At 38.2% G+C, this 24,401-nt stretch overlaps 1 protein-coding gene and 1 long non-coding RNA gene across 6 annotated transcripts in view; one reads left to right on the top strand and one right to left on the bottom strand.

Moving 5' to 3' along the window:
* Positions 1–24,401, top strand: part of LOC134534884 (SH3 and multiple ankyrin repeat domains protein 1) — a 476,867-nt gene that overhangs the window by 77,922 nt on the left and 374,544 nt on the right. The window lies entirely within an intron of this gene.
* LOC134534883 (uncharacterized) lies at positions 17,938–24,227 on the bottom strand. Of its 2 annotated transcripts, XR_010075551.1 has the most exons (4): positions 24,154–24,227; positions 23,480–23,622; positions 21,509–22,113; positions 17,938–18,746 (listed from the first exon to the last, which is right to left on the bottom strand). It is a non-coding gene; the product is annotated as an uncharacterized LOC134534883 (long non-coding RNA). The 2 variants fall into 2 exon arrangements; XR_010075550.1 differs by lacking the exon at positions 24,154–24,227 and having other exon boundaries at positions 23,480–24,083.

Genomic DNA, 24,401 nt, shown 5'->3' with positions numbered 1-24,401 from the left:
AACACAGTTAAGAAGTACGTCTCAACCTTAAGCCGAGAAGTTTATAGGCCCGTATTTTACGGTTCTACCAACATTAAAAAAAGTGTCTGTTTTAGAGTTAATAGGCTTTTTTTAAAAAAAAAATGTTTTTAAGACCCTTAACCCTGCATAAAATTATTCGATACTGTGGCCAAACATTCATTTCTACGCAACCTACTATAGATAACAATACAAAATAAAATAAAACATTTTATACTTTTAGGGGAAAAAAAACTTCGTTGCACGACTTAAGCGGCAAAAAAATTTTTAATTCAGCGAATTTGACTAGTCATTCTGTAAAAAAAATTGTTTGCTAACCCTCAAGTTATTTAATCACATATGTGGCTAAGTTAGCAAAGTAATTTTATTTTTACAGTGTTAATATTCAGTGTTGCCCGATTAAAAACTCTTGCCGTAAAGTAGTGTAGAGAATTTTTCCTCCAAAAGGATTTTTTTAAAAATTGTATTTAAATAGTTACCAGTTGTACGGTTATTTATAAAATTTGTATGTAGCTCAAAACCTACCAAATATTTTGAATTTTTTTTTTAAATTCAAAATCTTAAATAGGCTTAATTGGCTTATCAAATGTTCTCAATAGTTTCAAAATGCTATTTATATACTTATACGGGGGGAAAATTTTTTCCACCACATCTGCAGTAATATTCAAGTGATTGTTTGAAACAGACCATCGTGATTTTCTCACACTAGTTGAAATATGAAAGTCCACCGCTAAACGACCAAGAAATTTTCGCGATTTTCGCGAAGGTGAACTGGTTCCGAGCAAAAGCAGTGACTGTCTTCCAACGCTCGCCATCACCATACTCGCCCGGCTGGTTCCCAAAATTTATGGCGTCGTTAACTTATTCATCATGTATTCTGCGTGTTAACGTGCGTTATTATTGAAGAAGCACACGTTCAGAGCGTGAGACATGCGCCAACTCAATATATTTTTTTTTTCAGCAAACAAACAAGAAATTTAGCCAACGTAACAATGATTTGAATCCAGTCCGAAATAAATAGTCTTTGCGAGACCCCGGTTCCAGCTGCCGACAGTCTTCACACTCTAAGGATGGCAAATATTAACAATTCGTAATGTAATGAATGTTGTAAATAAATGTTCTGTAATTTACGATTAGGGGAGAAATTTTTTTTTGAAGGAGATAAAAAGCGTGGTAAGTAAGAAATAGCAATGCAAAATCTCTAATGAATACATTCTTGAATTTTTTTAAAAAAAGAGAAGATAATTGCGACCTATAGTCACAACATTAAAAATTTTGGCTTACCTACTGCTTGAAGCTGTTATGTGAATGTGTGAGTTACAGGTTTTAATGCAACACTACTGTACTTATTATCTTGTTTTGTCAACGGCGGATTTTTATTTTTAAGGGTGCCGTTGGGATGGAGCGTAAACGCGCTGCGGCGTATACAGCAATGTCGTTCTTGCTCGGAGCTGGGTGGTGACTTTAGGGAGTATGCTGTTTCTCGCCACCCTCTTCTCCCTCTCCCCCCTGGTCATGCACTTAGTACCCTCCATCCTCCCCCTCTTCTACTGCTGGCCTTGTGACGTATGGGGTCGCCCGCCTCGGCATGTGCCCGAACCGCCCTTCGCTTCTTTAGTTCAGTTGGTCATAGTTGCTGCGTCTTGTGTTGCGATATTGCAAAATACCCATTTCAGTGGTTAGCAGTAACCTGTTTAACACTGTAAGGCATTGTGTATGTGGCACGCAGACAATTTATTGTGACCGCGTGCGCAAAAATAATTCTGTCGGGATCACTGTCTTTAGAAGTACGTGTCTGGACACTACTGTACATAGACTGTTGATTTCAATGTGATCGTTTCTCGGTTATTCGTAAACCGTAAATCTATGGTGCCACCAGTACAGCCGTGTTGTGAATGAGCATTTTAATTTACAAGCTTTTAATACCAAAAATGTTTAACTATAGAAATTATCCTTAATTGCTATCTGTATATATATATATATATATATATATATAAATAAATTTTAATAGGTTACTAAATTAACAGCATGTCTGCACCAGTGGCGCGGGCAGTTTTATTCGGTCACAAAGTTGTCAAAATACAACATTGGCAAACAGGCAAGTTTCCAGACTGAAGACAGTAGATGGGATATTCGGAATATAAATAATTTAATAAGCACTTGTTTGTTACTAACGGCTATGAGTTAATAAGTTATTGATATTTCAGTTTTAATATAAAATAAAAAGTATAGATACGTTTTAAATCGTCATTGTCATTTGAAAAAAAATCTAACCGAATGTTTTCCGAATGCTAAATCTGAAAGTGACAAAATAAAAATGTTCCTTACAGAAAAAAAATTTCTTCAAGGCAGCTACAAAATAAATTTGTGATTCAACTTTCTTCGAAAGCACTGAACCACACAGTTTGGTCAGTATGACAAATGGAGTAAAATAAATCCATCCCTCTCGGCACCCAAATTGATCGATTAAACATTTTCTTATATTCCATACATGACTGAAAAACATTAAACGAATTTCATATTATGCATACTAATGTATTTACCTATGAATTTTTGACCTTCAAATACTATTTTTAATAACTTGAACTAATAAGTGGCCACACAAAAATTTGCTTTGGACCAAGGTTTAAGTTAATATGAAGATGACTGGATTAAATTTTAACTTTGTGGATAGAATATTTGAATTGTTTTCAACCCCTGTTTATACGATTGGCCTACGGGTGGGTGATACTGTCCGTGTATGTAGTCGCTAGTGTAAAAGTTCTTGTGTGCTAAATATTGGCTGGCATGCTACACAGCCGTTCACACGACACAACTTCGTCGCGATTCGAGTTGTACCTACATCCCGTACACAAGAAAGAGGCCCGTCTTATTACAACTTGTGTTAGATGCCACTGTACTGTATATTATTTTTCCTTTGGTTAAAAATGTATATTTGACGTTCGGTAATCCGGCTAAATTGTGGATCCGGCATGACTTTGGTTCCCTAAAGTGCTGGTTTAGAGATGTTAGGTTAGTTACTGTTTCGTCAATCCATGTGATTGAAAATTATATAGGTATCTGTACCTCGGAGGCATAAGACACCATGTTCACTTTTGGACAAAATTCACTTTTAACCATACACTTTGACCACCGTTTGACGTCCTTTCTATTGGCTTAAAAAAAAAAAAAAAAAACAACTAAGCTCTAAGGTGTGTGTCAAAAATTCACCAGAGGCCTCCACAGTTGCTGCCCGCCCAAAGTAAAAAAATAAATAAAACAAAGTTTTGTGGCCCTCAAATCGTTGGACAAGTTAAAAGCATTCGTCTGTCGTCGCGTTCCTTCCAGTGTTTCAGCCGGCGGCATTGCAGCAGAAACACGCTAATTTAATATAGCGTACTGTTTTATTTATTTTTTTTTTCTTTTCCAACTCGAGCCCGCCTTGCCGGCTAGCTCCGGGGCGGGGTGCTCTCTCTACCCCCCCCCCCCCCCACTTCCCCCCCGCCGGGGCCCTGGCTGCGTGACGCGCCGCAGCGCCGGGCAGTATCGACCCTGGTGCGGTGTCGCCGCGGGGGGCCACGCCCCTGTGCCCCCTCCCCCTCCCCACGCCCCTTAACCCTACCCCCTCCTGAGTGCGTGTCGCTTCCTAATGTCCCGTGGGTTTCTTTTTTCTCACATGGCTTCAAATAAATAAATTCATAATATGTACATATATATATAATGCATGGAATTCTTCATTTAATGGTTACGTGAACTTAAAAGACAAATTTTTATGTCATTCGTAGCGTTTACTGAAAGCATAAAATCACGTAGTTTACCTTCGTCTTTAAACACTATTTTTAGGATATCATTTAACCAAAAAAAAAGCTAAACCGCGATATCTATGGTCAGGTGCGATCTGGGGTGTGTGTGTGTGTGTATATATGTATACACACACACACACACACACATATATATATATATATGTATATATATACACATATATATATATAAGTTCTAGAGGGATTTTTTTATGTTGGTGGTTTTGGGGGAGGGGGGTAAGTCTTTCACTCATCGCTCCTCCCATAGGACTGCCACACTGCAACAAGGAATGTCATAAATGCTTTAGTTTGCTTCTGGAGGTGGAGCGCATGGTGTAAGGGTGTTACAACATCGAAACACAAAACGTGCAGTAAGGTTTGAGCGGTGAAAAATGTCATACATTTGCACTATTTTTTTTTCTTGCAAAATTCTGTTGCGTCAGAAATTGTGTAACATGCTGAACATGTGTTTCCCTCGCCCGCCCCCCCCCCCCCCCCTCAACCCGACACCACTCTAGTGTAGCGCCAGCATTAAGAGAGTGTTTAACTTGAATTTGAGAATAACGAAAAACCAACTTGGTCGTGTTTCTTCCTGTCTGCTGGATTCTTTGTTTTCCGCGCCTGTCGACATCCGCGGCCCGTGTGACATAATCACTTTATTCCTCCCAGCGGGGCGGTTGCATGATGGGGTCTGTGAACAATACCAGATGTTTCCAGTGTGATAAATCTCTGGAATAACATTTTTCCTTGTACAGTAGTGGCAATTATTTCGACAAGCCATTTAAAAATTGAGGATAGATAATTCATATAAGGTGGGAATCAACTTTCCTTTAAGCCCACCCTTACAGTAATGTCTAAAGTTTTTTTTTTTTTTTGCCAAGTTAATATTAATATGAATAAATATTTTGAAATTGGGAATGAACGAAGGAATGTTCAACGTTAAACTTACCATCAGGGTTATGAAGGGCGATTATATGAGAATGAAGCATTGGAAGAGAAGTTAAGAGGGGGGAGAGGGGGAGGCAATTTCGGCCACGTTTTCCACGTTTTCCACTTGTAATATAATCATAGTTGATTTCTTCCGTCAGGAATAGAATCTGACCACTTGACCCCACTCTGACCCTTCTGAAACAGGAACCAAAGAAATTTAAACAAACTTGTAATTTGAATGCATGCATGAAAAAAAAGTAATAGAAGCGTAACAAACTTCTAAGAACAAAATTTTGCAGCAAAATATAGTACGTAATACCGCAGGAATTCTCTTAAAAACACAGTCTCAATTGCCATGTTGATTTTTGATGTGTACATCACACATAACTCTTGGTATGCGGCATTTGGTGGGAGTAATTTCGTGAATGGAACGGAAATGTGTAACCACGGTGCTGCCATCTGTGGTGAACCAAAGTTCACAAATCCTAAGGGAAACTTTATAGCATTAACTGTTTAATGAATTTTAACAATATGGCAGTATTTTATTACAATTCCTTGTCGATAATCAGGTTCTACTCCGGGATTTAATATTTTTTCAAGTTTTTTCTTCTCTTTTATCAGAGCCGTTTAATTATCTAGTTTAACCTTTCGCTTTGCAAATCGATTGATTCTATAGTAGACGTAGCTGCTCCGGCAGCGAATTCTAGCGGCGGGTCTGGAAACTACGTGTGACTCGGGCCCATAAATGTAGCTGAAAAAACAATTTTCGTATATTTATCCCGCTCGGCATTATTTTAAACAATGCTACGTTAAATTTCGTGTTCGAGTTAAGAATCAAATGTGTATTTGCAACATTAGAACACATTAATTTTTTTTTGAAACCGAGGTTATATATTAAAACATCTCTGGCGAGTACTGAAAGATTGGCTCACAATTTTTTTTCTCGTCTTTACTATTTGCCAAGCGCTAATTCTAAAATTTTCAATCTATAGTCCTTAAATTTGGTTTTCTGTATCAAATATTTACAGTAGATATTTGCCAATAACATATGTTGAAAATATTTGCGGTAGAACAACAAATGCAAAGGAAGTATCGAGTTCCTTGCCTGACAGTAATGACGAGAGAGTAAACAAGAGAACCCAACATGACAAGTGAGAGTCAACCTTATGCTGCAGCCACTGTAGCGCGACGTGTGTGTGTGTGTGTGTTGAACGCGAATATTTTTCTAACCAATCACTTCCGACTCATCTGTGGCGTCAGCGCGACACATTTGGCGGACGCAACAAATTTCCCGATTACAACTATTTTCTGTTAGCGTCACGGGCGTGAAGTTACTGTAAAGAGCTTCAGAGATTTGTTTTCGGAAGATGGTTCAACTGGTGGATTGGTAAATGCAATTATCATTCGTGCATTGGCAAGGTTTCGTTTAGTAAAATTATCCGTGCTAGCTCTAAAAATGTTGATGTGTTTCACGAACAGTGATATTTTAACAACAGAATAATCAAACATGTCGATTTAATTAAAATCCTGCAAGCATTGATGGACTGTCGTATGTTTGGTATGTACGTAATTGCAAGAAACATTTAATTCTGATATTTTTTTATCTTTGTCGCGTGGGCGGAAACCACGTGTTCACATCAAACGCGATATTTTGTTATCGCATCGCTTCCTTCGCGTCGCGTTACTATGATTCCAGCATTAATATAAAATAATCTTTCTCGAATTCAAATCACATATTCGAAACATTCTACTAAATTAGTGTTGAATTTTTAATTCATTACATTTCCTCCAAAAAAATTTCTTGTTATCTTTCACCTCGAATATCGAGTCTTTCGAATGCTGATGATTTGGTGGCATTTGAGTATTTGACTGGCCCATCCCTGATTCATGGTGATGGTTATGGAAGCTCAGACGCGGCGCCCAAGGAAGTGGAGCGACTTACAGCCGCCGCCTTTTCACGACGTGATCGCCGTCCACTTTGGGGCTGGGTATGAAAAGGTGTGGGAGGGGGGGGGTAGCGGGAGGATGGCGTTCGAGGTTCCTGCTTCCTGTGGAGGCCGCGCTTCCGGCCCTGAGGGCTTGCCGCGATTGCCGTCTCGGGACTGCGCCTGACCGGGTTACCCCCTCCATCGTGGTCGCGATATGCCCTTCGGCAGCGCTCTGTCATCTCTGGTCAACTGTGCTTCTGTATGTCGTGTACTTCCCTTTTCTCATGAGCGTTGTGTTTACTACGTGAAGAGAGCAGCTGTTACGTGGAGCCTAGTAGATATGTACGTCGCGAGGCATAACACACCATGTCCACCTTTTGGGCCCAAAATGCACATTTAACCATAAACTTGACCACTGTTTTGCACGTTATTTCTATCGGCATACACAATGTTAAGACTTGCGATATGTCAAAAATTCACCTTTTTTTTGTTTTTGTTTTTAGTAAACAAGTGAAACACTATTTACAATTTTCCAAACTGCTCTCATGTAACAGTGACGTAGGTACAGAAATATTTCCATGTACTTCGTATCCAGCCATCTTCTTAATTTCAAGGTGAAATTAGTTTACAGATTACAGCTTGCTTTAAAGAGGAATAAAATATTTCCTAACAAAAATATATACATAATTTAAATTGATAACACCCCACCCAGTGAGGGGACTTTTTAATTTCTAACCATTATATAATTAGGCATTTTAATAACAATAATAATTCAATTATGACGAGACTTTTTACGTGAAGGAACATATCAAGGACTACATACTAAAATAGTAATTAAAGGCCTTCGATTAGGAATAATTATATTTATTATCTCAAAAGTATTTTTTTCTTATTTCTCTAGCATTCTTTCATAAAAGATTATCTTAAGCAATTCAAATTGGAGCATTATGACCTATAGGAATTTACCCTTTTAACCCTATAGAAATCCCATTACTTAATACAGTATTTATATTAACATCAGGAGTTACAGTAACATGAGCTTATCACAGTAAGAATTTCAAAGAAATAAATCAAAGATTAACTATTACACTTATTGTAGGAATTTATTTCACTTATACTCCAAGCATATGAATACATCGAAGCACCTTTCACCTTCCCCCGATGCTAGCTATCGTCACTGTGCACTCTTTTAGTTCGGAAGAGCCCTGCCGGCAGAGTTCTCTCTTGTTTGATAAGGGTTTGGAATTCATATGCAGGAGAAATGAGTGTGTGAACATCGAGCTCTTCAGAGACTGCTGAGAATGTTGCGCCCGCCCCCCCCCCCCCCCCCCCCCCCCACAGGCTCACATGGGCCCGCTACATGTAGGGGTCCTAGCTCGTTAGACAAGACGGTCGGAGCCAACTGGGAGCTGACGCCCAATAAGGAACGCCCGTGCGTCGTGTGGGCAGGCCATCAAGCGTGCTACGAAGTCTTGCACACCCTCGAGGTATCGACCAGGTCTGGTGCTCGGTCATCGAGTCACGTCTTTGGCTCGGGGGGGGGGGGGGGGGGTTAGCCACGATTTTATTTACCTTGTTGGAGGGAGGGATATCATTATTATTATTATTATAGTACCGCTGGGACATCATTCAAAACGTAACTTAGTTTGAAGGATAACAGTTTCGAGATTCCATAAGGAAGTTACATTCTGAATGGTAGTTCAGTATAAAGTATTTTCATTAATAATGAACCAAAACTTTTAGGAGTTCTTGTTTGACAAAATACATATTTTGTGCTGAGCATTACAGAATCTTGCGTTAAGGTCAACTTTAGTTCGCGTGTTTTAGTATTTAACGAACTGTTGCGTCCGTGATTGAAACCACAATGGCGATAATCTGCCTGTATTATTCAACAGTTTTTTTCATTCACTTACGAACTAATGAAATGTCTGTATATTTGAAGTGAGACTGCAAATCTTGGGGCTTTGTAAGTTACAGCCGCCTCGAGAGGAACAATTGATGTGTCAGTGAGGAGGATGCCTGCTGAGATCCGGAGCGAAACTTACTTTACAAGAAATGATTTTGTATGGTTGGCAAAGGGAGGGGTGGTTATACGACCCCCCCCCCTCCCCGGACGCCCCTGCAGGAGCTGGGGATGGAACCAGTTACACTCGAGACTAATACTCCACGACAAATCAAGAGATGGAAGCATGTTATGGGGAGTATTATAACCTTTACCATTAGTTTAAAATCCACGATACCAACTATATAGAAATAACTTTCTTTTCTGTTATAAATTTGTTGTTGTTTTGTCGTCAGATATCTATTTTGAAAATAAACCTCCAGTTAAGAGAATTGGGGGGGGGGGGGAAAGTATTATCGCCAGATTATAAAGTAACATTTATAAAAACGGAAGCAGCCTTGTTCCAACCTTTTGGTCGGCATCCTCGATCAGTCCTCCCACATGTGCGCCTTTACGGGTAGAATGGGAGTGGCTTACAGATCCTTTTATTAATTCCAGAGCAAGTAAACTTAACGACAGGGCTGTCATGGGATTACTCCCCCCCCCCCTTCCTCCCTTTTGACCAGGAAGGTGTTAGAGCCTCAGCTTGAGCGAAGTCATCGCCTTAGCCCCCTGCCTCACTCAGCCGACCAGAAGCAGATTATTCCGACCTTACGGCCGGCATTCCCACATTCCCCTCCCACATGTGCGCTCTTTCGGGTAGGGTGGGAGAAACATTCCAGTTCCGCCCTTATTAACATTCCAGAGCTTTAAGAAAAACAGAACTGTGAGGGATCTTTCCCTATTGTTTGATCGGGAAGGTAATTAGAGCTTCGGGCAATGACCAGCGGCTGGGGGCCACACCAACCCAGCTTTAGTTCGCCGCCTCAGCCCCGTAACCTCACACAGCTGACCAGAAGCAGTGTTGACGCCTCGCCGCCAGGTTGCTTCCTTGTCACGCTCGCGCCTGGTGTTGTAGAAGAGCGTATATAGCTGCCGGGTGTTTGGGTCTCCGGCGTGGTCGCTTCCAGCTCGCCCTGTGCTTGTCGGTCGACGGCCGGGTGTCTCCCTCGCGGGTGTCCAAACACCGGTGTCCCGAGCCGACGCGACGCCTTGTTTGCCCAGCTGCCGTGCTCGCCCCCTCTCCCCCTGCCTTCTCCCACGCTTTACTACGGGTTTCCGACCCGACCGCGAGGAGCAGTGCAGTCTGTCCACCAGAGGATGTCCCACTTTCATTTAGACCGTTTACAACAGATCGTACAACAGAACTAACCTAGTTTTTTTTCCCCTCACAAATGTTCAATATGCGCACCTTTTAGTTGTATGTATGGCACACAATCCAACCTAAGGTCCGATTCTTCCCTACGCACACTTTGGTCGGCACGTCCGGAGTAAAAATGGAAGCAATATACTCTACCAAGTTTGTGTTCCCAACTTTGGCAATTCTATATAGGTAGCGGCGGAACGAAGACACGATCTTTCACAAAGCCCTAAAAGGGAACAAAATTCGCATGGCGTTGTGTCAGGTGAACGTGGAGGCCAGCGAAAAAAGAGCTCTTTCGTCTCGACCATTACCACCAATCCAACGGTCAGGGACTTCGACTTTCAATCACAATCGTACGAACAGATTCTAATGGGGAGGGGCTCCATGCTGTTGCCAAATAAAGTTCACAGGTTCACCCTCTACTAATTGAGCAAAGAGCCATTCATGAGTCGCCATTTTGCGTAGGTGGCGCTGCAATCGAAAAGTCTCAAACCATCGCCAATCATTTAACTTAAAATTAAAACTAGTTTTTTGTGTGTGTGTGTGTGTGTGCGTGTGTAACATCTTATCTTCAGTGTACGGCAATTGTTAGGAGTAATTTCATAAATGGAACGGGGTTCAAATTAACTGAAATATGTAAACACGGTTATGCCATCTGTGGAAGTCTCTCGGAAATCTTTGAAAAGTTTGTGGGTCAGCGTGATTCATCCGTATATATTGCTTTCGTGAACATCCCAGAATTTAAACTGCGCATTAGTATTACAAAATAAAAATTTACTACAGTACATGTGTCTTTTAATAATACTTTGTTATAATTTATATATCATTAAAATAAATATTGACAACATACTGTTACGAACGCGATAGACAAGACCGCGACGCTCGCCAGGTTATGAGCGGGCTGGCGGCCTCACACGGCCACTGACGTCACGCGCCGTCCATTGACGTAAGACATGCCAAGCGTGCCTACTGTTAAATCTTAAAAATTTAATATGCTAAGCATAGTTAAGGTTTGTTTTTAGGAAGTATTTAGAGACTAATTCAGTCGTCTAAGCAAAAATAAATATGCAAACATATAATTAGTGTTATAATGAATGTTTTAAAGTTAATCATGTTATACTTTATTGTTACTATTGTGGAAAAAGGGCTCGTAAGAATAGCACAATTAATTTTTATACGGTTTTATTTACTACCAATATTTAAATTTTTAACTAAATCACCACATTCCTCACTGGATCTAGGCTCAGCAGTGGTTCGCTCCTTACCTCTCACCTGTCCGCGCACATGCAGTCACGCGCCACTCAGTCGCACTCGGGCGGTCCCGTCGCTCAGCGTCGCAAAGGGCATCTCTGGTCCTCTTCATCGGACTCCCACTTCTCTGAACTCGCACTCTTCAAAAATCCTGCGGAGGCCGGCGTCGCCGCTTTTATACCCTTGGCAATAATTCTGGAACCTACTGGAGTGGTTGTGACGTGTCGCGTCATCCCTGGCCGACTCGACGCTCGAAGCATCCAGAATAACGATGCCTATTCACGCCGCTCGACGCGGATTTCCCGGGCCGCTGAGGGATAGATAACCGCGCTGTGGAAGGGTGTATAGGGGGCAAGGGGGTGGTGATCCAGGGCCGCCATAATGCCCAAAGGTATTAACGCGTGACGTTAGTAGCCGTGCGGGGCCGACAGGCACCTGGCGGGAGTGCGTCGTTTGGCCTAAAATATTTGGTCTAAAACTGTTTCAGAACATTCACTTGGCCTAAATTGCCAGAAATAAAGTTACTTTCTACCAAATGACCAAAAATGTTTGGCCTAAAATCATTTGACCTAAAATAACTTTCGGAAACTTATTTGACCTAAAGACGTTTGGCCTAAACATATTTGGCCTAAAGACATTTGACCTAAAATTATTTCGCCTAAAGTTGTTTGGCATAAAGATATTTGACCTAAAGTCATTTGACCTAATATTGTTTGGCATAAAGTCACATGGCCTAAAAATATTTAGCCTAATTTTAGGTCAAATTATTTTAGACCTACTGGCGGGTACCCCACCTGGCGCACGTTGCACCCTTGCCTCTCACGTTCGTTACATTATTTAAAAAAAAAATTCTACGTTCAATTTCGTTTCCAAGTCCCGCGTTTGGTATTATAAATAAAACAAAAAAATGTTTTTGACAAACATTTTTTTAAAAAATTATAAGATTTACAAACAATTTGAACGGATTTGATGGTGTACCTACTAAGGAAGTTACATATCCTTTTGTCCTCCAAGTCATGTTTTTTCCTCCCCTTACCATTATGGTTGGTCGTATCAAAAATGTATTCAGTCAGAGGTTTTTGGTATTACTCGTACGAGTGTTAGTACGTTTAAACTCGTATACTATGAGGGTTATTGTTTTTATTCTGTTTATCAAGACCTTCCACATTTTTACCTCTTTGGTGGTATAATTATACCCATTAATGAACTCTATCGAGATATTTATTACTATATTTTATTCATACGTTTGGAAATGATTTGTGTGTAATTACGGCAGTATCGTTTCCGTAAGAATGTATGAATAAACTATATATATGTATATATATGTGTATATATGTATATAAACTTTTGAGTTGACGATGGTTCCATGGTCTATGGAACATAAAACGAAAAATTGTATTATATTTTTCCTGAAGTCTCACCATGGCGCCGGCTACAATAGGTAATCTTTCCTAGAAATCTACATAATAATCCACAAATTAAACAAAATAGATGAAAAATGTAATGCATATAGATAACCCAATAACAAAATTGTTTTTAAATATAGAACTGTGTTAAAGATAAAGTAAGTTACATGTTATGTATGTACGTACATACAATCATTCACTTCGCGGACAAAGGTAGGTTCTGAATGTGCTTTCCCATAGTTTTAGCTTCATGCGAGCATTCGTGAGAAGAGACGGAATTGAAATGCAGGTACGCTGGCAAGGCCTCGCCCCCCCCCCTCCTCTCCCCCCTCTCTCTCCCCTCACTCTTTCAATTTTCAAGCCCTTCCCGAGGGCGCCATAAGACGGCGAACAGTTTCGCCGATGCAGACGTTTACCTCTAGTATTGCCATTAAGAATTTTTCGCACTGACTTATCTGTTAAAAAGCAGTAATCAATGCAAGAAGGTCCCGGGCATGTCTGACTGGTGAGTTCCTTAAATTCAGACAATTTTCACTCCACAAAAAAAGTTGGTTGAAGAAGGCCAATTTTCCTGATAATGGTGAGGTTAGAAAAGTTTAAATGCTGGTACAAGGCTACTTAAATCAACCAGACTGACGTCGAATGTACTTTTTATTCATTTCCTGCGGAAACTAAAATTAAACAGCTCAAGTTATTTTTAAATGAGAGTTACAGACGTGAATGTCTACAGTATCTTTCTTCCAGCGTCCAGATGGCACCCTTACGTGTAAATTACTTTCCAGCTAGTGTAGTCCTATGCTTAATTAGTTTTTGTTACTTGTAAATTGAATAATTTTTTTTGTTTAAAAGGTTTGGTATTGAAATATGTTTAAAATCAGCGCGAATGGACCGATATACAATGATGAAAAACGCTGGTTTCAAATTATCCAGGGAGCTTTCGTATATTTACCGTTATCTTCGGTAAATATGCAGGTACAAAGTTCACCTACTATGAGCACGAAGCCGCACGAATAATCTTTGTATATAAGAAAAAAAACATTCATAACCTGGTTAAGACACTTTCGAAAAACACACTTATTACTTCCATGCGTGCGTTTACCCTGTTTTTACAAAAAAAAAATAAAAGGAGGGGGAAAACATGATTCGGAAATTAATATACGGAGTAGTTTCTACGAAGATCCAGTCGTATGAAATTACGGAGAACTCTTCGTTTTATTCCAGGTGAATTATTCGTACATCTAAAGTAATTTATAAGAGTGTAGGCGTGTTTGCACGACGACGACCCAGCGGCGAGCGGGGTCTGTCTGATGGACGTACATCAGGGCGCGGGCACGCGCTGCGACCTCTCTGCCCACGTGCCTGAGACGAGCCATTTTCCTCGCCCACGCTTCCCTCCTTCCCCTCTCCCTACCTTTTTGTCACTTCCTTTCTTGTACTTGCTCCGTCCGCGGGACTTCCAAGATGGACGCGCGCGGCTGGAACCCGACACCCGGTTCGTGACTCGAACGTCGGCCGTCCGTCGTCTGGAGAAACTGCCTCGCGTCTCGCGTCTCCCGGCTGTCGGCTCGCCGCGGGGCATCGCGACCTCCGCACGACCCCGCGTGGTTTCCGCGCCCGCCGCTAGAATTCGCCGCCGGAGCAGCAACACTTAATGTGGAAAATTTTAACGATATGTTTGCTTCCCAATGTGACTTTTTGGGTTCCGGGTTTTCACGAGATCAGTAGGTCTTGTGCAGGGGTGCCCACAAGGGGGGGGTAACGACGCAGACTGCGTCATTAAAATTTCAGGGGGGGGGGGGGGGTGGTTAAAAGACGAGAAAAATGTATATATTATTTACATAATTATAGCTTCTAATGTGAAAATACGTTTCTGGTGCTTTGATAATTGAAAGGGATCTTGTAAATCAAATTGGCAACCCCGCACTTTCCTCAACAAAAGCAGTTTGGCATCTGTCGGTTCAGGATGGAAATATGACCAAAATTATTATTAGAAAATCAGTTTTAATTAATGCAAAATGTGATAAAATATAATACTAAAAAAGTATAATATTATAAAATAATTGAGTAAATCATTGAAAAAATAACATAAAAAATTTCGGGGGGGGGGGGGGCCTCATTAGGTTAGGAAGGGGGGGGGGGGGTGAGTCATAGTGTTTGGGGGGGTGGGCACCTCTGTCTTGTGAGTGGTAACCACAACACATGGCGGACAATCGAAGCTGAAAAGGTGTAATGAAAGACCCTTGAATCTTTTCAATAATCTGTACCCGGTGGTGTTTCATGCCTGCTGAAAATTATCCCGAATTAACCGCGTTTTAGCCCTTTACACGAAGATTAGAAACCAATTACGGAAAACGGAAAGACTCTTCCGTCCTCGGCGTATTATTAAATACATTCCGTATCAAACACCACTCGGGTATCTGGAAGTTCTTAAATCGCGTGGAGTTTTTTTTTATTCTCAAGCTCTACACGAAGTATGTGTGCCCGGGTAGGCTTGGCCCTTAATTTGGTCGTTTCTTTCTAGTCCTTAAAGGCATCTTAGTTTATCAGTGATCAAATGATAAGTCATTCAAGTCTTTAAGAGTGTGTATTCAGATTTTTTTTGCAAATTAAAAAAATTAATGCGTGTTCTGCAGGTCTTTAGCGAAAACTTCAGGAGCACGCAATTTTTTTTTCGCGAAAGGAATCAAAAGAAGACCAGCTGTGCGGTAAAACACCCTGGCGACGTCTCTGTTTGTGATTGGTGCGCTACTGTCGGGAGACCAATCGCAAGCAATCTTGCGCGGGAGCTAACTCGCGCGCTGATTGGGAAGTACAAATAAGGCAATGGCTACTCACGCAGACGGCCTCCAATCACACAGAAGAAACTGCGGGTGCGTGTATACATTATTACGGTCTTAATGAGCGGTCAGAAATTTTCGCGAATAAATACTTGCCGCTATAGTCCATCCACGGTAACCTCCTACTTTTCTGAAGCCCTGCTTTTCACCGGATCTACTTTAATGTCACTATGTATCCTTCCGCCGTATGTAAACAAAAACATTGCCATGTGACAAATGTCAAATGGTTTGTTTACAATCACCAGCTGTCAAAACAATGTGTGTGTGTATGTATATATATATAGGGGAGAGTTGGCTAAAACGGGGTACTTAGTGTTTATATGCTCATTAAGTGGCTGGTAATTATATTTGAGTATCCATTATTTGCAAGTAAACACTATATATATCCCTACTGATATTGTGCATATGAAGAGTCGGATCCAAGCAATGTGAAATAAAACATTAATATTTTTCTTTCATGTTGCTAAGTACCCTGTTTTATCATACCGGTCGGATAAAACGGGGTACATCAATGTCGAACATATTAGTGCAGGTATTTAGATACAAATTGAGACATATTTAATACAAATGTGTTGACAACGTAATTTCATATGATTTATGACTTGCATGTATATTACAGTTTACTATGATACATTAACAAATAGCACAATAAGGAAGTCAAATGTCATCATTATCAGTTTGTGAGGATCTCATTTTTCAAAATGCCTGAAATCACAGACTCTCTGAGTATCAGTGCAAGTTATACAACACATTTATAGCAAAAACAATATTCTATCGCTGGAAATAATCACAAGTGTAAGGACCAACACCATCACTGTCTATACCTGCACACTGTTCGTGTGCCCATTCATCGCACATAACACACTTAATCCACCCTTCTTCTGATTTGGAGTTTGAATACAAGTCATAGCAGAAGAGACATGCTGCATTTGTTTCCTCTTCATCAGATGTTTCAGAGTTGTCCTGAGTCATTACGGATATTTTACTGCATTTTTTATTACTGTAGTCTTTGCGAGTTGTAGACTCATTAACATGTGACCTGTCTCTAGATGAATTCAGTTTTCTTTTTACTGTTTTGGGATTAGCAGTAAAACTATGCGCAGATGTCTTACTTTGTGCAGCAATTAGGCCTAGTTCATTTTTATAAGGGGAGCTCGTGAGGATCAATTTTTGCCACGTCTCCTGTCATTTTTGGTTTCAACCTTCCTCTGAGCTATAGGTATGGGTTTAATGCCGATGTGGCTGTTGATGTGGATGCTTCGGAATCCAAAAGACACTGCGAAAATGGCCCATGAGATTCACGTTGGCTAGATGCAGGTTCAGATGTGCTGACCATAGGTTCAGATTCAGCCATGGTAGGTTGTACCAATTGTTGGTGGATGCTTGAAATGGCCAAACTTTGCTTCCTCTAAAGGCCATTCAGTGGTTTCAGCAGGTTGGAACATCCAGCCCAAGCCTAAAACATAATAATTCACACATTATGATGCTTCTTATTTTAAAAAGTCAAGATTCAGCAAAATAATAGAGATTTTATTTAGTTTTTTTCCCAATAAATATATTAAAAACTGATGCATATTTATTTTTTACACTTCTCAGAATGCAATAATTTTAAAGTGCTTGCCTTTCTTAGTAGCATCCTCAAGCGATAAACCAATTCTGGCTTTTTTCACTCTCGCTTTAAGAAGTTGATTGTGGGACGCCAAACATTTTAGAAGCCTTGAGGTCCCATTCTGGGAGCCAAAACCTCAGCAACTGCATTTTTCATAGCATCTTGAAACCAAGACTGTCTGTTGGTTTGGCGAACATAAGGCATGATGATTCACTGTCTAAATAAAATACTGTACATTAATTTGTGCCCGAAACCAAATAAATAATGGTTTGGAACTTATGGGTAACAATATCAAATGATCATTGTACTTAAAGCTATAGTTAAGAAACGGTTTGATAAAACAGGGTATAGTCGGATAAAACAGGGTACTACCCTGTTTTAACCGACCACGCAGTACCCTGTTTTGTCAGACTACGCCTTGCTACAAAATAAATTCATTTCTAAGGAACGATGAGAAACGTACAAGTTAGTACACACACGTATTTGTAGTGCATACTACACTCATTTCTATGCCCACTCACCTGTATAGTTTGACGGTTTCATTCATCTGCAGTTATCATACAAACAAAAGCCAAAAATTACATCACATCAGTCAGAAAACACACTTTTCTCAATAGACAACGCTTGCCGCTGCCGACTGCCGCGCTATTTGTTGCTGGCTAGCGGTACTCGTACTAGTAATTAACTGACACGAGCAGAGGTAGATGGCAGCAAGGTATAGTGGAAATAACAGCGGTACCCCGTTATATATATATATAAGTAATTTGAATATGATCTAAGTATACATGTATATGTTCATAACATTTATGATACCCAATGGTAAAAATATTAAAAAATAAGTTTGTTAGCTAAAGAAATAACATATAATTTAAAGTAAATTTTTAGGAGAACATATAAATTTACAACATTTATGTAAGCAATAAATATCATCCTTTAGTACAGTTCAACACAGTTTTCTGCATCTGAAAAAAAAGTATTGTAAATTATACATATGGCTGTCCATCTAAGCAATCTGGAAAAGACTAAGGATTGAAGGTTTAATAAAATTAACAAATTCAGATGAAAACATTTAAAAATGAATTTTCTTCTTTTATTTAATAAACCCCTACCATTTTGCCGGTTAAGGCCACAAATAAAAATATGGTTATATACATTTTCCTGAGTATACTTATTAGACAAAATCATAATTTTATGAACAGTAAAATTGTGGTAAAGAATTGACAGTAATTTCTATACCACTTATATGCATTATTTATTTGTGGCCCTGGATGGGGACTGGCTTTTTGTTTTCCAAGTAAGTTCACTGAAAAATGAAGAGACACAACAAAATAAAATGTTTCACATACACCTATACGAATCCAGAAATGAAATTTATTATTAATTTTATAATATGTGTAATATAAAGTTAATACATAAAGTTCCAGTAATCAACATACTTAATGGGAATGCATAAAAGAAAAAAAAATGTTTCAAACCCCAATACTTACAGTTGCCCAGGTGTTTATTACATACAGACCTCAATAAGAACACCCGGGTAAATCATCAAGAGGAACTGCCAGTACTTCACTGTCTCCATCTACTTGCTGTGTCGTAACCTCAAATTCTTCGCTGTCACTGTCTTCACTTGAACTATCCTCGCCGAGGTGGATGATGAGTGGAGGAATGGTGCCGCTGTCTATGTGGACTTCTCTCTCCCAGTCTGCTTGAATTAGCTTCTCCACGTGATCCACACACCTCGCCCATCTAAAAAAAATAATGTATACAGTCAAACCTCTATATAAATGACCTGTTTATAGCAAAAACCACTCTATAACAAAATATGTTTGTTTCTGTCAAAACGGCATAGTAAACAATGCATGGCATGCTCTTTATTACATACAATTTTGAACTCACTCCACAAGAAACTATTTTTAAACACAACAAAACTCATTTAATGTGTTTTCCTCAACTATCAAAGCTATTATTTAATACTTGAAGTAACATGTTTTGTTTTATGTTATCTGAAAAAAAAAATTGAGTGGTTTATTCAAGATATAATAAAGCTGTAAATATTTTCTATGTTATCAATAAAGGCTTAGAATGCATATGATAAAATATTTATTTCATAACTTTTGTGTTTGTTTTTGGTTAAAATTTGTCCCAGACAAAAACAGTGAGATATAGCGAAAATTTAATTTTTTGAATAGTTTTGATGATTTACTGTATATGTATTTCACTATAATAACATAACTTTTGAAAATACTAATGTGCAAGAACTACATGTGTAAATACCTATTCAAGTTCGCTAGATGAAAATATTCAAAATTCTCTACGTTGAAATTTTATCTGAATATTGAAATCTGCCTACAGCACTGAACCCACCATAACTTTAAAGTCATTGACACAAGATTAAGCATAACAGAAAGTAATATCACAATTACTAATAAATACAAAACTATTTATGGAAATGAAACAATTGCAAATGGACTGCAATTACAAAAAAAAACCTTGCAAATAAGTCACCACTGTTAGATCTAGAAACTACACAGATATGTATGAATCACATGGGAATAAAATTACAAACACAAACACGAACACAAACACATACATGCAACACATTTTCAAAACGACAACTACACAAATTCAAACCACTTATTTTTACCAATTGTTTTAAAACTGTATTACTGGTATATGAATATACACAAAATGATAATCACACTATACACACACTAGCACACAAAGTTATCAAAAGGAATGGTAGGACCAGGCTGCTAGGCAACAATACTTACGTATTATGTAAAAATGTATGGTAAGGGTTTTGCTGAAGCTTGAGGAATGTTCTACAGGAAAATAAAACAATTTCTACTTCAAAAGGAATACCCCATTGGTCATGCAACATGAAAATACCTCTCTGGTGTGGAAGCATCAAGAAGAGCCTCTTTCCAGATGGCTGCAACTGCATCATTGTCAAATCTCTTGGCCCGCCCCACGTTACTATTGTAATGGTGTTTACATTGAGCCCAAACTAGTTCGATTGCATTATAGTGGCAGTGATAGGGTGGGAGTCGTAGAATTTTGTGGCCATAGTTACAAGCCAACTCGTCTACCTCATATCTGAAAAGTGTGTTAGAACAAGGCGTATACGTAATTTTTTGCAACTATCTCACTTTTAAAGAAATGCTGTAAAAAAAACGAAATAATATACCGTATTCGGGGCTTGTTTTGTTTAGCTATTCTCAGCAGCTCCACTTTCAACAAATTATTTTCATGTTTTATCTCATTCTTCTCCAGCCACGCGATCAGTGCATCCTTGGTCCAGTTCGTTGTAGGTGTTTTCTCAACTTACGTTATGCCAACATTTAACTAAATACTCAAGTAGCTGATAAGAATTCATGACAGTAGAACCCTGTTACAATTTTACTGCTTATAAAGTTTTCCTGCCTATAATGTATTATTTTTCAAGTCCAATATTTTCCCTATAAGGACAATGTATTTAATTCCTGGATATAATGTTTCACAAATTATGCGTTTCGTGCTTGTAATGTTCACTTCATAAAATTTTAGAAGACGAAAAAAATTAAAAGCCTTTGTCTATACTGTCTATGTATATGTGTATGTTAGCAGTTAACTGCCTGTTGACACCCTTGGAAAACAAATAAATTCATAAATTTTTAGCCATTCTGTGTGTTTTCAAATGTATTCACTTAAATCACATGTTCAAGTGGCAAAAGAACTGGACTTAAGCATTTCCACTGTAAACACTGTCGTGAATTATGACAATTATACAGAAATGAGACAATTTTACAGCAATGAGACAATGTGTAAGTAAAGACAAAGCAGATAGAAGCTAGAAGCACCATGATGTTAAAGAAAAATTGTTTTTGGCTTGCTACAAGCAAATTGGAGCATCAAATATATCTTTATGCAGCTTGTTGAGTCCATTGGCAATAAATCCACACTAAAAAGTACTAAATTGAATTTCCTGCTTATGTTTTTTTTTTCTTGTAGCCCCTTAAAAACAAATTATAACAGGGTTCTACTGTACTTATGCAAAGCAAACATGTGTTTTGGCATATTGTCGTAATGAATTTCTAAATTTAACAAAGCATGTTAGTTTAGTGACTAGAAATTTTTTTGAAAATATTATTTTAATTTATTAAGTAGGGCAACAGAGCATTCATAAAGTGGGTCCTTTTACCAAACAAGTAATTATGTCATTTTCAAATGCTATTTGCAATAAAAAAATTTTATTTGGTATTTCAAACCCTCTACTAAATTAGTTTACACTATGATGTAATTCAATTACATTATATATATATATATATATATATATATCTGTGTGTGTGTGGGTAATCAATTTCAGCTCAAACATTATAGTTTATAAAAATGTAGTGTAGGCATACTATTAAGATAACAATTATTGCTGGCAAAATGTATTAGTCTCGAATATTCGTACTTATACACATGTAAATTTTTCACATTACAATTTGAGCAATAAAAAGACACTGCTTTACCATTGCACATACCTGGGTGCTGTGATATGAAGCATTGTCCATTATAATGACACTGGGTTCCTCCAGATGCACCAACATGTCTTCAAACCACATCAAGAAAGTTTCCCCATTCATCTCGCCATGGTAGTCTGCAGTCTTCTGACCTGAAACAAAAAGTAATCCTGCTCCTGGCACAAAGCCAGTGCGCCCTCCAGCATTAACAACAATAAACCTTTTACCATCTCCAACAGTACGTCTCTTCGCAGATTGTAGACTCTTGTCCTGCCATGACTTTGATACAGTTCCTGAAAAATATATGAAATGGAAATGAAATACTTTGTATTGGACCACAGAACAAATTTTCAAATAAATTAATGCCTTGCCTCTCTGGAAAATCCATGTTTCATCAACAAATATGAAATTGGCACCTCTTTCTTTTTCTTCTTTATACTTTCTCAAGAAATCTATTCGCTTCAATACTATGTTTTCATTCTCTATCAAAGCTTTTCGTCCATCAACAGTTGTCCATGAAAATCCCATCTTCTTTAACAATTTATGAAGACTTGATCTTCCACCATAATAATCTATTTGTCTTTCCCTGATTTCTTTCAAAATGGTGTCGACTGTAACATTCAAACCTGTAAATAAATTGCATACATTAACAATACATGAAATAACAGAGGTACACAAAACTAAGCGAAACCACAACCCCGTAGAAGATAATTTAAGTGCACAATTTACATTTATTAAATAGTTTTAATAAACTTACATTTCAAAAATACTTTTAAATTAATTTAAATTTTGTAGTTTGCTTAGAGGAATTCTACATTGCAGTATTTTTGTCTGCAATGATATGACGATTATATTGCGCGTTTGTATTGAAGTTGTGTAAAACATTATTATTTCAGCATTCAATTTAGCAATCAATAAGTTACAAGCTCTACACTGTGTTATAGGTAAATGTTTTGTATCGTGTATCCCATGTGATCCCTAGATCTTTATGCATGAACCTGTACATCCTATTGATCGTGTGGTGCATACTTTTTTTCATTTATTCAGATCAAAGATCCTGAACATAATCAAATATTGTGGTATAGCAAGAATAATTATCATAAGTTTAATAAAACATATATATTTTCATTATTATTCAACTTTAAATCATAACTCATTACTACATCACAGGTTTTTAGTTTTGGTTTTGTACAGGATTTTTAAACGTAATAAATTAGAAAAGCAAGCATCATCAATCACAGGATCAATATTTGCAGGATCATGCGATCAGGATCAATGTATCGAATCGGATACGCGATACTAAACTTTTACTGTTTTATAACCTTCTGTTACTTCATACACTAACACACAGTTTGTCTGGCTAAGTTGTGTTTTCATATGATACTTCATTACAATGAAGTAGGCCTATTGTTTATAAAATAACAATACCCCTATATTTTCTAAAGGGTTAGGCGGGGCATGACACTATTTTGCAATAGAATATATATTGTACTGGACCCTGCCACACAGTACAATTTAGCCAATTAAGTATCCCAATTTTTTTTTTAATAACCATGCTTGCTTAGACCACAACTCACTAATTTGTAACCAATTACTGCTAAAGCGCACAACTGGATATTATTGATACTGGAAATAGTCATTATTTAACCTTCTGTTACATCATAAAAGTTGAGGTTATTTAATATGTATACTGTGTATAACGATATAAACATTACTTGTAGTTTTAGAATGTAACAATTTTCTTTCTATCTTTAACCTAACCTTAAAAGGACGTGTACCTATTTCATATGTTGCACAATATTCTATATATCAATACCATATCAATAAAGAAACCTAACAAACCACCCAAAAATGTTAAGTATTTTTAAAGGACAGATGATATCGGGAAAAAAACTGAACCGGTCAATCTGCATATGGATATATGAAATGAATACAATTAAGTAGGGCCTACCCCAGTGATATTGAAACTACTCTTCAGTATCAAATTTTTACCTTCAGCGTACATCCTGTAAATTGCATTCCTGATTGCATTTACTGTGAAATCGTCGACTGTGTCAAGTGACTTTCCTTCCTGTGGCCTTTTTTTCCTCTTTTTTCCTGGTGTTGAAACTTCTTCAATGTCTTTCTTGTAGTACCTAACCAAAAAAAAAAAAAACATTTGTCATAACACTTTTCCGGGGACCCGTTCACAATACGCAGTTAGGCAGTGTTCCAAATATGGCATTTTGTCACAAATATTTGCTTTGTGGTCACTAAATGGAAACATGACAGACTTTGTCCACGAAATTAATGAAGTGTTTTTTTATTTATTTTGTGATCTCCCAAACAGATGAAAAACTAATTAAATGCAAATTATAAAATCACTCCCTTATGTTATAGTTAAACCTATCATAAAGTTTATAAACATCGTTATAAACAAACGTGTATCACACCCATAAAAATACTTGAAAGTGCCTATATTGTTATTGTTAGGACCTGAGTAGGCCTAATATGATTTTAGGTTAACTTTTCAACAGAGACGCCACATGGCGGTGTTGTCTCACACCAAAAAATATAAATTGGAAATAAAACACAAAAAACCTCGTGAGTTAAAACACAGGCCGACAATACTTAGGACACAGTCGATATTTTTTTTACGTGCATGAAAACGAAAAAAGCCTACTTACTTGAGAACAGTTGACTTTGCGATGTTGAGAAGAAACGCGGTCGTCTGCGTAACGTCACATTTCTTCAAGTCGCCTTTCCTAATTAAAACATATAAGTTCTGAGCGACGTTAATGATGTCCATCTGACGCTGCGAAGAAGTAGCTTTCCCCATTCCGGAACCAATTACCATTACTGCAATCACAAGAACCACACAAAATATCAAAACGATAACAAATTCCATCATTACAATAGTAGATAATAAATAATA

This window comes from Bacillus rossius, chromosome 8, assembly GCF_032445375.1.
Source record: "Bacillus rossius redtenbacheri isolate Brsri chromosome 8, Brsri_v3, whole genome shotgun sequence".
In the NCBI taxonomy this organism is placed as follows: domain Eukaryota; kingdom Metazoa; phylum Arthropoda; class Insecta; order Phasmatodea; family Bacillidae; genus Bacillus; species Bacillus rossius.
The sequence above is the reverse complement of the archived record's forward strand: the minus strand, read 5'-3'. Positions and strand labels throughout refer to the sequence as shown.